At 33.6% G+C, this 16,380-nt stretch overlaps 1 pseudogene; it reads right to left on the bottom strand.

The window, feature by feature from the left end:
- LOC104772598 lies at positions 840 to 12,468 on the bottom strand (annotated as a pseudogene).

The following is a 16,380-nucleotide window of genomic DNA, read 5'->3' on the forward strand; positions in this document are numbered from 1 at the left end:
CATTCATTTGGGCAATGCGCTGCATGATCGGGCATGATTACCGTGAAGTGGCGTTTTACTCAGACTGCGCTGATTTGGTGAAGATGGTGTTTTTGCCACACGACTGGCCGGCGTTCTCCACATATCTCGAGGACATCACGATGGACGGGGAGGAGTTTTCTTCTTTTTCCTTATCCCTTATTCCTAGGACTGCAATTGTAAAAGTGGATCTCCTGGCACGCTGTGCGCGCACATCTCCGCATAATGTTTTGTATGTAAACAATTTCCCTCCGCATTGGCTCATCTGAACTAATCTTTTGTTGACAAAAAAAAAAAGACATGAACCAGGACAATACATCCTTCCTACCAGATTTCCGGAAAGAAAAGGATATGTTTGGAAATGAACATGTTACAAAAATACTCCACAGTCTAAGATGTGCCACAGTCTAAGATCTGAGACAACATTAGTACATGAAGATGGAAGTTTGTTTTAGTTTCACTGATTATGAATCTGGAGGAGTCCATTCAACTAATAGTTAACAGACTCTTTTATTTTCTTGTAAATAGTTGTTTGTTTCTCATATAATAGTTTTGACTGTCAAAGTAATTTAATTAATACGTTAGACGTACTGTATTCGTGAAAAAGGGACATTAATCTGTTAATTGAAAAAAATTCAAGCTCCATTCTAGTTAGCGTGTAACAACTTTAAAAAGAAAACAAAAAAAAATCTTTTGGAACATTATTTAGTAATAATCGAACAAAATATTAAAGCTTAGAAAATATCAAAGTACTCAAAAATTCTAGGTAATATGAAGAAAGAAGAAGGAAAACATCCAAATGAAAATATTTGTGAAAGTTTTCAATGAGAAGGGAAGAATTTGTTGAGGCTGCAAGGTAGACAAAAAACTCATCGTTTCGCACATCTAGGTTGTATAGTCGAAACTTTTCCCACCATTTCAGCCTGCAGTCTTTCTTGACTTCATCGGTCTCACGAGACAGTGTGCAATCAAGCACTATCGCTATAATTGCCGCAACTGTTGTGTGCGACATGAATATCACTCTTATCACATCTTTGGACTGTTTTGTATTCATGAAATAATTCACAATTTAACAAGTCACAGAAAAAAGAGTATTTGTGATTCTAAAAGTGTGTCTCAAAGAAGATGATGAGCTTACCCAATTCGAACGATGATCAGACCGTCAACCTCCATTGTAATATTCTCTGAAATATTGAGGGACTGAAACAGCCATGAAAAATGAAAATCCCAAAATGAATTTGGTGCTGAAGCTATTGAGGTTGCAGAATTGTAGAAAGCTAAGTCCCACAGAAGCTGCAATTTATTGAATTGAATTTATTTTTTTGTAAGTGATGTTCATATATTTTACCTTGTTTTCCCTTAGTTTATTCACATCTTTTGCATCTTTTGCTATCCATTTTAACCATTATTGCATAGCTTTAGGACCAATCATGCATTAGAGTTTAGTTGCTTTGCATTTGCATCTTTTCATGCATAAACAAGTAATTTTGGAGCTTAAGGAGCATGGAAGCAATAGAGAAGAGATGTGAAGCAATCATGAGGAGGAAACAAGGGAGTTAAGGCTGAAGAACCAAGGTCCAGAGTCCAACTCGACCGCACACTCGACCAGATACTCGACCGTGTGCTGAGGAGGACTCGACCGAGTTAAGGATGCACGAGAGAAGCCAGCTCAACCAGCCACTCTACCGAGCACTGGTCGAGTTGACCGAGCCGTTGACTACTTTGACTTTTTGTATTTTTAGGGCTTCCACCTCCTCTCCTATATAAAGCCTTGTACCTGCAGCCACCAAAAGAGTCCAGCTTTTTAGATATTCTCTAAACCTAGTTTTTACCCTTTTGGGAATTATTCCTTTTGCACTTTTATTTTTCTTAGATCTTGTACTTGAAAAAGACTAAATTCCTCAATATTGTTGGTTTCATAACTTTCTTAATATTGAGAATTTGAGTTTGATCCTTTCATCAATATTGAAGATCTTTGTTTCATCTTTCTAATAATGCAAGTTTCAATATTTTCTGGGTTTTTGACTTTGTTCATCATGTATTGTTGTGAGTAGTTTGCTTAGGATCTTGAGGATGGGTTAGGATGGATTGATCTTGTGGTTTGTGTGATTTGGTCAAGCTTGATTGTTGTAGATCTCTTCTAGGCTAGATGTTCTTAATGCTGATCCTGAACTGAGAGGTTAGGATCTGATTTCAAGCTTCTTAGCATCACACCAATGTTTAAGAAGCATAGATAAGGCTAGATCTAGAGCTTACCATTAGGCTTGCTAAGAGATTAGAGGTCTTGTTTGGTTTGAGATGTATTGCTTAATGCCTGCTTGTGTAGATTCTTTACTGTGTGAGAACAAGTCTAGAAATGCATAGGTTTGATTGTTTCTTGCCATGAGAGTGGAAGAAACTTGTCTTAGATTTATATGTCTAGAGGTTAGCTCAAAGTTTGCTTGAGATTTGTTGACCAAGTTAGATAACCACAATGATTAGTTCATCCCATGAATCCATCCTCAGGACCTTCTTTGTTTATTGATATCTTAGTCTTAATCATGTTGCTTGCTTGTTGTTTGATTCGTATTTGCATTGCTCTGTTTTTATTGTGTTGCTCTGTTTTCCGGATTTAACCAACTCGACCTCCCACTCGACCTACGCTCGGTCGAGTGCTTGCTCGAGTTCATCCCCAGAACTCTTGTTTATGATTGGTGATTGTCCTGTTTCATTCCTGTTTCATTCCAGTTGCATTCATTTAGTTTTCAGTTCATTACCTGTCTTGCATTAGTTCATTAGTAGTAGTTTCTATTTCTGTTCTAGTATCATTACTGTTGCAATCATTCAGCTTCATTTGCATTTAGTTCTTAGTTCTTGTAGTTTACTTTCTGCATCTTTACATTTTTATCTTAGGATTGTTAGTGACAAACAATCTTTACATTTGGCTTGACTTAGATTCATATGCATATCTTAATTGTTCACAAACACTCATTTAGGATTGATACCTCTTATACTGCAACAGCATAAGGGGAATTGAAACACCCATCCATCATTTCATTCATATCTCACCATTGCATACATTCATCATCATCATTCATTCACCCACCATACAAACCATGTTTCAGTAAGACATGATATATATTACTAGAGTATTGTGATGAAAAGACTTACACACAAAACACAAGACAATACAGTAAAGAGATGCTATGATTGGTAATGCTATGGACGCGAAAAAAGCTCCAAACTTTCCTGCATTTTGATCAAAATAAGACTAGATTGGTAATAAGTATTCAACAAAATCAATTATACATTTTAATAGGAATATAAAGGTTTTATAGTAAAAAATATTACCAAAAATGGAGAGAAAAAGCATGAAGGCAGCTGATATTTGTATCACTCTTCGACTCCCAATCTTAGTCATTGCCAAAAGTCCAACATTTTCTCTAAATATTAAGTTACGTACACCCATATCAAAACCATATCATTAGCTTTTAAAAACAGCATAAGGGGAAATTAAAAAAAAAAATGTAATGTTGAGATGAGTTTTGTTACGTTGATGTTGTGATCCCTGTGATACCTCCAAGCATGCCATTGAGTAATAGCTGTAATACTCCAATTCCCTACAAATAATTTTAAAAATTCATGAGATGATGAAATAAATAGTTAATAAACGGTAAAATATTGGTTTTCTCAAAAGTGACTTGACTGAACTAATGTTAGACTAACCAGACAGCCAATACCACGACTAACAACTGATGGTGGGATGGGCGTCGCGCTTCCATATCTTGCGGATGCGTAGAACAAACCAGTAGACTAACATAGTACATAAAACTTATCATTCTTCATGCTTAACAATAGTAAGCTAATTAAAATATTATATTCTTTGATTTTTAATAGAAATTTCATATATAAAAATAAAAGGTTAATCTCAAAGAGAGTAACGAAAGACACAGCCATCATCGCGAACGAATCAGTTATGTTGAAAGTTGGGCTTTCCCATTGAAATGGATATGGTATGTATATCCTATTGTTCACATAAAAATAATATATGAATATCAAAATATGTAGTAAAATCGGCGGAAAAAAAAAAAAAAAGAGGAACAAACATTTGAAATAGAAGAACTGACCAAGGAGTGTGGGCTATGAGACCAGTGAGACTTGTGGTCATAAACATCACTCGATGTGAGTAGTTGAGCGAACAACCATACCAGTGGAATGCATAATATTATCCCATAGCGGTCGCATCTGTTTCCATCCCAAAGCATCACCCCTTTCTTCATCTTGAGACAATGCGGTAAGTACTAAACACCACATAAAGTATATAAAAAAAAATTGTTAATTATGCCAAATCCAGGAAAAAAAGAAAAGATGCGAACTCTTAACAAGGATATTTTCTATAAAGCATGACAACCACATAAGTTAGCGTTTTCCAATTATTATACTTTAGATGATCAGTTTAAGTAAATGATCCTTTATTTTATAAAACATGTGTATGGATTTAAAAGAAAACAATTAAAAGATTAGGAAGCAATGATTAGAGATTTACCTGAGTGATAAATACAAGTATTAGCAATCCAGGAAGTCCCAGTTCAATCTTGCTAACTGAAAACGAAAGATTTTTAAATCATATAAATGAATATTATGTAAGGCTATAATTACAAGTCTTTTTACCAACAAAAAAACAACAAGTTTTACTATAAATGACCAATATTAGTATATATACACATATACCAAAGGGAAGCCGATATGGTATAGTCACAGTCCGGTAAATGTTGCCAAAGGAGCAATAGAGAGTGGTGGGCTTAGAAATCTGATGGTCACCAACCAATTATATCGTCATGCCTGTTTAATGGTAGAGTCCCAAACCATTATAGCAAAACAATATTAATTATTTACCTGACAATATTTCTCCATATGCCTAGAAAAATAGACGACAACTTGGAAACATCCAGTGATAATAAGAGCGCCTTGTATGCTTCTCATTGTTCTCACAAATCTCTGATTTATTTTAATCATCAAAATTTTTTTATTAGTACAAGATATATATATACGTTAATAATATTAATGCTAAGACTTACTTCAAAAGGATCAGTGTAGTAACTAGTAAGTGAATCGAGTTGAAGAAATGATGGTAGTGATAGGTATGATATAGGCATAAGAAGCCGCAGTGATTACAGGCAATCGATTTCCAAAGAAAGACTGAAACATTGATGTTAATCCAGACACAAATAGTAATGTTTGTATTATTTTAGCCTTTTCTGCCTGAAAATGTCAAAACATATGTATATAAAATTAAAATATTTATTTAAATTCTTGAATTTTTTTTTTTTTTATAGTTTTTATTACAATTAGAAATTTTCATTTTTAAAATCATGTGTAATTATGCGATGTTAAATAAAATTAAAACGTTTTATATAACTTATGTAGCAATTTTTTTTTTTTTTTTTTTTTTTTTTTTNTTTTTTTTTTTTGGTAAAAAACATAATTTGTTTGTCTAACCGAAAGAGTATGACAAACCAAATTTAGAAATTATGGTTATCAACTAAAGAAATAAAAATAGTCAAAATCAAAACTTTAAAATCAAAATCTAGTAGAGAGCATATTTATTTTTTGTGTTAAGATTTGTTAAGAACATATAGTAAATAGTCATATACTTACATCGCCACCTCCCATGAGTGGGACTAAGACTTGGAATGAGAACTGTGATGCCAAGACTCAGCAAATAATGCTGGAAACCCAACACTAAGTTTATTTTATTTTACCAGTTTTTCATTTGCCATAGAAAAAGCCTACCAAATTTTCATTTACTAACTAAATGCAGGAAGTATATATATATCATATAATATAAGAAAACCACAACAATGTCCATATAAATAATTAATGATGAGGGTTAATGCCTAATGCGCATCAAATATATCGACCTAATGATGATCTTGTCTAAAGGAAGAACGTCCTATCAAAACGAAAAAAAGGGAAAAAAATTTATCGTTATAATTTATTCTACTCATACATGCATGTGTTTATTCCAAGATATAGTCGTTCCAAAAATGTATCTCTTCAAATGTATTGTTTTTGTCGTCTACCTAATTCAATACACACAACTCCAGAAAATCTATATAGTAGCCCTCTAAAAACTAGTAGCAGTGATGGCCGGCTAATGGTTGGTGATCCCTATAGGCTAGAAGCCTTGGTAGAGTAATAATTGTACAGCAAATGATTAATTTTGTGATTAACACGAAGGAAGGAAGAACACAGAAGAGAGCCAGAGAGAGAGAAAGACGAACAGAAGAGAAAGAGAGAGAGACGTAGAAGAAGAAGAAGGTAAATGATTTGATTTGATTGTTTGATATGTATTGAGTATAGTTTATATTGGAATATATATGAATATAAATGATAGATGTAATAGTTTATATATGACCGTAAATTAGTAATTTTTTTGGTTTTTTGAAATGTTGAATATGTATAGTTATTAGTCACAATAATATATTGTTCATCTTGTTACGAGAAACTTTTTTTTTCAAAAGAGTGATGAAAACAACAAATTTTATGTTGCTAAAAATTCTCAAAATATATCCGGTTTTACATATTTAGTATCTAATATCATCTTTTTCTATAGAAAAATTTCCTCAAACGGTTTCCTAACATCATCAAACTGAAAACCTATTATATATAATTAAGTATTTTCCGACTAATTTCACCAACAAGATTTTGCATAACATCTTACATATAACTTTTTCTAAAGTAAACTAACAAAAAATAAGCAAAACATATGTGAAATCATATATATAAAAGTAGAGTTTCAGTCTCTCCTTATTGGTCCACTTGGCAAATTTTAACAAAAAAAAAAATTTATATTAAAACACAAATTTAAAACAATTAATTTTCACATTTAACTCACATAATATAAAACTGAAATCTTTATACCTTCTCCCTATAAATTATGCATTAACTTTATTTCTCCACTAAAATTTATATCAAAACACAAATCTAAAACAATTAATTTTCACATATAACTCACATAATATAAAACTGAAATCTTTATATCTTCTCCCTATAAATTATGCATTAACTTTATTTCTCCACTAAGTTGTATTAATCAATTGTATTAAAACAAAACAATAAATTAGAATTGTAACTCTCATTTTTCTAAATGTAATTTTTCATCATTTCTCTTCCTATAAATACTCATTATCTTATTCTCTTAGTCTATCACTCTTTCATTCTCTCATCTTCTTCCACTACTCTCAAATCTCTTTTTTGTTTTGTTTTGTTTTGTTTTGTATTTTTTTTGTTATTGTTGTTGTATGGGTTATAAAAAATCAAATCAAATATCATTGTAAAAGCTTAGTTTTAGAGTTTGTATGATATGTATATCTTATATATTTATTTTAATCTTTTAAAATGTTTATCTCCATTTTCTATTTTATATTAACATCTTATAAGTCATTATTTTCATACTTCCTTACAATATTCACCACACAATAAGATCATAAAGTTGAAATGATCCATATGTAATTATCTATTATGTCTCTGGTTATCTCACATATTCATGTATCATTTTTAATAATTTATAAAGATCAATATAATATTTAAAGATCAATATAATTATCCATTTATCCATTTATAAAGACTATTTTGTTTTGTGATCCAATTGTAAATCTGCAGAGATCAATATATTTTTTTTTTTTATGATTTGAGGTTTTTGAAAACAAAAAGAACATAATTAAACAATTGGTTTTTAGTGTCTTTAATCTAAATAAAAAATGATCCAAAAAAAAAAAACATATTCAACTGGAACTTAAATATAAAAATAAAATATAATTTTAAAAATATCATTTCACTAAATTCTCTAAAGATGAAACCATTAGTATGAAATCTAGCACTATAAATTAAATTGATGAGTGAAAACCAAAAAAATATAAGTTATCCTTGGGATTTTAAAAATTATTGAGATTGAAGAATTCATATAATTTTATAAGAAAACTAATTTAGTTTGTCACTTAAAAAGTAATATTTTTTATTTTGAAATATTATGTGTAAGTGTTGAGTTTATATCAACAAACAACCAAATCATGTGAATTTTGATTCAGCCACTTGGTATTCCTTTTATTTTAGGTTATAAAAAATTAAAATATTTATTTATAATTAAAGACATGTAACTCCATTTAACTCAAATGTAACTCCTATCCAATAATTGTACATTAATTCATTCCTCCTACTAACTTATTATCTTTCAAGAGAAATTATTTTTGGTTAAATTTTAATATTTTTTATTTATTTTGGTTGGCTAAACTTATATTCATATTTTGGTTGGCTAAATTAATATATTTCTCATGTAAAATTATTGTTTATAATATATTTCTCATTTCAAAGTTTAAAGCAATATATCATATATATAAAAGTAAGGTTTTGGTCTCTCCTTATTGGTTGATTTTCATTTAATGTTTTCTAATTTTTTTTTATTTTTTTATTTGCTTTCTAATTGCTTTAAACAATATTTAAGATCCAATAAACACAATACATTTAACTCACACATTAAAATAAAATTATAACTGAAAATAAAATAAATTATGCATTAATCATATTCTACCACTCAATTTTATTCAAACACAATAAATTACTATTGTAACTCCATAGTTCTAAATGTAACTTCCATCATTTCTTATCATATAAATAAGCATTCTCTCAATCTATCATTCTCTCATATTGACATTCTTTTACTATCTCATTTTCACATTCTCTCATTCTCTTCTACAATACCTCAAATCATTTTTCATTTTTTTTTGTTATTTTTGATTTCTTATTTTTGTTGTATGGGTTTTAAAAAAAAAATGAAATATCATTGTAAATTGTTAATGCTAAATTTTAATTTTAGAGACTACATGATATATATTTTACATTGTTCTTATTTTAAAAGATTTATCTCCTTTATCTAATTTGGATTATTATCTTATAAGTAATCATTCTCTCTTCCTCTCCCACCAATATCAAATGTTGTTATATCTCATATGTGTTGTAAGAGTTTGATTCTATATTTTAATTTAGAAAGTATTATATATATAGATATTACATTGTTCTATTTTTTAAAGATTCATCTCCATTATCTAATTTGGATTACCATCTTATAGTAAACATTCTCTCCTCCTCTCCTACCAATATCAAATGTTGTTATATCTCATATGTGTTGTAACTTGTAAGAGTTTGATTCTATATTTTAATGTAGAAAGTTATATATATATTTAACATTGTTTTCAATTTTTATTTTATTTATATAAAAAATATTTCTTTTATATTTCTTGCCTTTCTAATCTATTCATATTTATTTTTTAAATTTGCATAGTTAAATTTAAATTCACATATGTTGGTTTTAACAAAACAATCAACTTTATTTGAGAATTAGATGTTCCTATTCATTTTTAAACGATCAATGTGTAACATATAAGCATTTTGTCTTGCAATCACAAGTTCCATTTCCATTGCTTAACTCCATGGTTAAACTATAATATATGTTGTCCTATTTGTAGGAATAACAACATACTTATTTAATTTATTTAAAAGAGCAGATGATTAAACGAAATAAACATTTCTCCAAATTTTATAATTCAATCAGTGAGTGTACTTATTACTTTGAAAAACTTTTACATTGAAGTTCATAAAATCATATAAGAAAACTAAAATACTATATCACTTCAAATTTGGAAGGAAACACTTGGTATTCCTTTTAAAAAAAGTCAAGACACATATAAAAATTTATTAATATTTAACTCACTTTAAAGACATTAAAGGTCATTTAACTCAAAAATAACTTCTATCCAATAATTTCATACATTCCTCCCACAAATAAAAATATATATATATATGTTCAAGATTGTATTTAAATATTACATAATTTTTTAGTTAGCTAAATTTATAGTCACATATATACAATATATATACATAAGAATTTATATTACTTATTAACACCATAATTCGACCCATTATTTGCTTAACTCAATATTGGTTTCAAAGCCAACTAAAGAAAAATAGAAACGATCTTATTGATATTAGACCAAAACATGGGCATACAAACATAATCACTTACACGGAAGATATTTAAAAAAAAATAACTTATTATTGCAACATCAACGTATGAAGAGTTTACATAAGCAGTTAATTAGAAAATCTATAATACAATAAATGTATTGGAAACAATATCAGTCAATGATAAGATTGGACTCTCAAAAGCAAGAAACAACCTCTTCATAATTCATAAAAAATAGACGGCACAATTATACACATCTGAACGAAATGGTATAAACATATAGTATATAAATAAAAGTGACGGCAAAGCCCGTATATGCCTAATTAAAACGAAATAATACAAAAGAGAAAACGAAAAAGACCAAAAAAACAAAAAAGTGCCAACTACACCACAACCCACGCGTTGCGTGGGGAAGCACCTAGTATAAACAAAACATAAGTAAAATACTTTTATATATGTGTTTTTCTAACAAATAAAATAGACACTCAAATGTCATCATACTATCTCTTTTTTATTGTCACGTTAGAATTTTGTTAATTTATTAAAAATATATTATTTTGTATAAAATTTTAATACAATTCTCAAGTTTCATGTGATATATCTTATTTGAATCATTTGAACCGCTTATAAACATAAAATATGAAAAATCTACAAACTAATTAAAACCAACATTTTCTTGCAAATCTTTAAAAGTGACATAAAAGAAAATATTTGAAACACCATATATTAATTATATTGAGAAATAATGTAATTTTTTTTTTTATGGCGGATTTGATATATGTTGGTGATTAGTGAGATGTTTTCTTGTTGATAAAAATGTGTAGGTCATGCCCAATTAAATGTAAATTACAAAACTAATTTGATTTAATTGTGTTTTTAATTTGTGTTGTTTTGTTTTAATGTAAAAGAAATTTTAGAAGTTAGTGGGTTAAATAAGTTAAATTTACAATTAAGATGATTAAAATTAGAAAGATTGTTATATATATATATATATATATATATATATATAAAGATAAAAATTAAAAACAATTTCTAATGCATCAATAGGGTGAGAGATGTAACTCAACATGGAAGAATTATTAAGTTACTAAAATGACATTACAAATAGTTTTATAATATAATATTGTGTAAAATATTTAGAGGTATTTATTTGTTGATAAAAAATTACATATATATTATTAATATAGGTAATTCACGTTTAAATGTAATCGGTAAACCATAAAATGTATCATGATGTTATTTTATTTTCTTTTTGTATTATTTATTTATTGTTAATTTTGGACAGATGTCAAGCTCTTTTTTTGTTTTTGACAACAAATAAAAAGATAGAATGGTCTACAAAGGTAATAACATGCGGTTGGGTACGAACTTGTCGTGCCAAACGATCCGCAAGCACATTGTCCTTCCTGGAAATCAAGGTCAAAGAGAAATTCGAGAATTCGTCATATCCACCTTGATGTCTTCGAGATATGCTGAGTAGGCTGGCCAGTAGGAGGGAGAAGACACCATCTTCACCAAATATGAGCAGTTTGTATAGAACGCCACATCTAAGAAGTCATGAGCTATCATGCAGCGCATAGCCCAAACAAAAGCTTCGACCTCAGCATGGAGGGGGGATAGACTACGACGGAAATTAGCGGCGCCCATAAGCGGAGAGGACCCCTGAGACAACCGACAAACCCATCCCGCACCAACAAACCTATATGATCAGAACAACGGAAACCTGTGAAGTCAGGAGAGAGCCGAGTCCCCCTCACCCCCGGCCAAGAAACCGGTTGTGTGCGGTGAGGGAAAATCTCCTCCTCCTCACTCTGAGCTTCTGACCAAAGCTTTGCCTCACTTTCTGCTAGCCGTGCCACTTCGTCCGGTCTCTCGACCTCATTTTCAGAAACTCTGGCATTTCGGGCTTTCCAAATATACCATATAATCCAAGGGAAAGCTTGGACCTGAGCTCCCAGATTTTGTGCTCCTAAGAAAAGATCCCTATTAGCATAAACCAAACCGGTGGGGAAACCCTGGCTACCAGTAGGAACATTGGAGAGAGCCCAAGCCTGTCGCGCTGGTGGACACTCGAACAGCGCATGATTTATAGTTTCACCCTCTACCCCACACCGAGAACAAGTCACATCACAAGAAATACCCCGAGATCGTACATTGGCTGTCACCGACAGACACCCAGAAAGAACCTGCCACAAAAAATGCTGTAATTTTGGTGGGCACCGTACTTTCTAAACAGAGGCCTTAAGAGGCGTAATATCAGGACCATAAGCAACCACTGGGGTCTCCTGTGAGACTGCCATCTGTGCCGTATGATAACCCGAATTAACCGTATATTTCCCAGATTTTGTAAAGTGCCAACCTAGCGAGTCCAGTTGGTGATGAATGCTGAGAGGAATAGCGCCAATCAGATCAACGTCAGTCGGAGAAAAATGGTCGGCAAGCCTATCCATCTGCCAGGTGTTAGTCGAACGATCAATAAGATCATTAATTTGAAGTAAGGGATCCTTAAAAGAATCCTTGCTTTGTGTTGGTCTCGGGAATTGGGCTGGAGTCCAAGAATCATTCTAGATAGAAATGATGTCCCTGGAGCCAACCCGTATAATCAGCCCTTTGTTTACCAGAGATCTAGCAGAAATGATACTCCTCCAACTATAGGATGGAGAGTATGACTTAAGAGGTACCAATGGAGTGGCATTCCGATAATACCTACTCTTAAAAACCCGTGCAAACAGCGACTCCGGTGCTTCAATGAGCAGCCATAATTGTTTTGCCAACAAAGCAGAATTAAAATCATCTACATTCTGAAAACCCAGACCGCCCAATTGCTTACTCGAACAGAGCTTCTCCCAAGCCAACCAATGCATGCCCCCGAATTGACCATTGCTACTCCACCAAAAATTTGACAATGCACTTGTAAGCTTTGACGTGATTATCTTCGGAATACGAAAACAAGACATCACAAAAGTTGGGACAGCGGTAGCGTCAGACTTTATCATCACCTCTTCCCCACACCGAGAACAAGTCACATCACAAGAAATACCCCGAGATCGTACATTGGCTGTCACCGACAGACACCCAGAAAGAACCTGCCACAAAAAATGCTGTAATTTTGGTGGGCACCGTACTTTCTAAACAGAGGCCTTAAGAGGCGTAATATCAGGACCATAAGCAACCACTGGGGTCTCCTGTGAGACTGCCATCTGTGCCGTATGATAACCCGAATTAACCGTATATTTCCCAGATTTTGTAAAGTGCCAACCTAGCGAGTCCAGTTGGTGATGAATGCTGAGAGGAATAGCGCCAATCAGATCAACGTCAGTCGGAGAAAAATGGTCGGCAAGCCTATCCATCTGCCAGGTGTTAGTCGAACGATCAATAAGATCATTAATTTGAAGTAAGGGATCCTTAAAAGAATCCTTGCTTTGTGTTGGTCTCGGGAATTGGGCTGGAGTCCAAGAATCATTCTAGATAGAAATGATGTCCCTGGAGCCAACCCGTATAATCAGCCCTTTGTTTACCAGAGATCTAGCAGAAATGATACTCCTCCAACTATAGGATGGAGAGTATGACTTAAGAGGTACCAATGGAGTGGCATTCCGATAATACCTACTCTTAAAAACCCGTGCAAACAGCGACTCCGGTGCTTCAATGAGCAGCCATAATTGTTTTGCCAACAAAGCAGAATTAAAATCATCTACATTCTGAAAACCCAGACCGCCCAATTGCTTACTCGAACAGAGCTTCTCCCAAGCCAACCAATGCATGCCCCCGAATTGACCATTGCTACTCCACCAAAAATTTGACAATGCACTTGTAAGCTTTGACGTGATTATCTTCGGAATACGAAAACAAGACATCACAAAAGTTGGGACAGCGGTAGCGTCAGACTTTATCATCACCTCTTCCCCACACCGAGAACAAGTCACATCACAAGAAATACCCCGAGATCGTACATTGGCTGTCACCGACAGACACCCAGAAAGAACCTGCCACAAAAAATGCTGTAATTTTGGTGGGCACCGTACTTTCTAAACAGAGGCCTTAAGAGGCGTAATATCAGGACCATAAGCAACCACTGGGGTCTCCTGTGAGACTGCCATCTGTGCCGTATGATAACCCGAATTAACCGTATATTTCCCAGATTTTGTAAAGTGCCAACCTAGCGAGTCCAGTTGGTGATGAATGCTGAGAGGAATAGCGCCAATCAGATCAACGTCAGTCGGAGAAAAATGGTCGGCAAGCCTATCCATCTGCCAGGTGTTAGTCGAACGATCAATAAGATCATTAATTTGAAGTAAGGGATCCTTAAAAGAATCCTTGCTTTGTGTTGGTCTCGGGAATTGGGCTGGAGTCCAAGAATCATTCTAGATAGAAATGATGTCCCTGGAGCCAACCCGTATAATCAGCCCTTTGTTTACCAGAGATCTAGCAGAAATGATACTCCTCCAACTATAGGATGGAGAGTATGACTTAAGAGGTACCAATGGAGTGGCATTCCGATAATACCTACTCTTAAAAACCCGTGCAAACAGCGACTCCGGTGCCTCAATGAGCAGCCATAATTGTTTTGCCAACAAAGCAGAATTAAAATCATCTACATTCTGAAAACCCAGACCGCCCAATTGCTTACTCGAACAGAGCTTCTCCCAAGCCAACCAATGCATGCCCCCGAATTGACCATTGCTACTCCACCAAAAATTTGACAATGCACTTGTAAGCTTTGACGTGATTATCTTCGGAATACGAAAACAAGACATCACAAAAGTTGGGACAGCGGTAGCGTCAGACTTTATCATCACCTCTTCCCCACACCGAGAACAAGTCACATCACAAGAAATACCCCGAGATCGTACATTGGCTGTCACCGACAGACACCCAGAAAGAACCTGCCACAAAAAATGCTGTAATTTTGGTGGGCACCGTACTTTCTAAACAGAGGCCTTAAGAGGCGTAATATNGCAACTTTGTAAGCGATCCCTAACAAACGAAAACACCTTAGTTTTAGAACCCCCCAGACTCTCCGGCAACCCTAGATACGACCCCATACCACCAAGGTTTGTAATGCCCAGAACCGAGTGCACCTCCAAACGTATTGGCTCTGGCACCCGATGACCAAACTGAAGCAAAGATTTTGAAAAATTTATCTGTTGCCCCGAGACCGCCTCATAATTCTTCAAAACATCCAGAATAGCCCCACATTCCTCCTTAGAGGCCTTACAATACAAGCTATCATCCGCAAACAAAAGATGAGTTATTGGCGGACACTTGTTTGCCACCTTGATGCCTGTAATCCGCTTATTTGTCTCTGCTTTTCGGATATTTGCAATAAGCACTTCCGTACATAGAATGAACAAATACGGTGATAACGGATCCCCCTGCCTTAATCCTCGCTCTGGTTTAATAAACCCATTCGGTTGTCCATTAAGCAAAACCTTATATTCAACCGAAAAAACATAATAAATGATCCAGGTAATCCATTTCTCCGAAAAACCCATTTTACGGAGTACCCGTTCAATAAATAACCACTCCACCCTATCATATGCCTTGCTAATATCTGTCTTAATGGCCATATACTTTGTCTTACACGAATTATTCGTGCGGAGCCCATGAAACATCTCTTGAGCAATCAAAATATTATCCGATATCAAATGGCCCGGGACAAAGGCGGATTGAGTTTCCGAAATAAGACTAGGGAGAACCTTTTTTAACCGTTGACATAGAATTTTGGAGATAATTTTATACCCCACATTACACAGACTGATAGGGCGTAACTCCGCCATCAGAGTTGGCTTTGCTACTTTTGGTATTAAACAGATATGTGTTGAATTTAGTTCCTTATCAAAAAACCCTTGTTGGAAAAAAGAATTCACCATAGAAAGTAAATCCGGTTTAACCACACTCCATGCTTTCTGGAAAAACAGAGCTGTCATCCCATCTGGACCCAGAGCCTTATCTGGATGCATCATAAACAAAGTCATCCTTACCTCCCGCTCTGTTGCGGGGCATGTTAATCGGGCATTTATATAATTCGTAATCACACTATGAACCTCCCCTAAAACATCCTCAAAATTATCCGGATTAATAGTAGTAAACAATTCTTCAAAATACGACACTGCGGTATTACAAATCGTCGAATCCTCTGTGGACCAGATATTGTTCTTATCAAAAAGACCAACTATCCTATTCCGAGCCCTCCGTTGTTTTGTCAGGGCATAAAAATATTTAGAATTCCTATCACCCACCCGCATCCAGCGGTTTCGGCTCTTTTGATACCAATAAATCTCCTCATCCTGATAAGCCACCCGTAGCTTTGCACTTAACTCCGAGATGACTTCCGAAGGAGTTGCATCGTCTGCCTGAGC

This window comes from Camelina sativa, chromosome 20, assembly GCF_000633955.1.
Source record: "Camelina sativa cultivar DH55 chromosome 20, Cs, whole genome shotgun sequence".
NCBI lineage: Eukaryota > Viridiplantae > Streptophyta > Magnoliopsida > Brassicales > Brassicaceae > Camelina > Camelina sativa.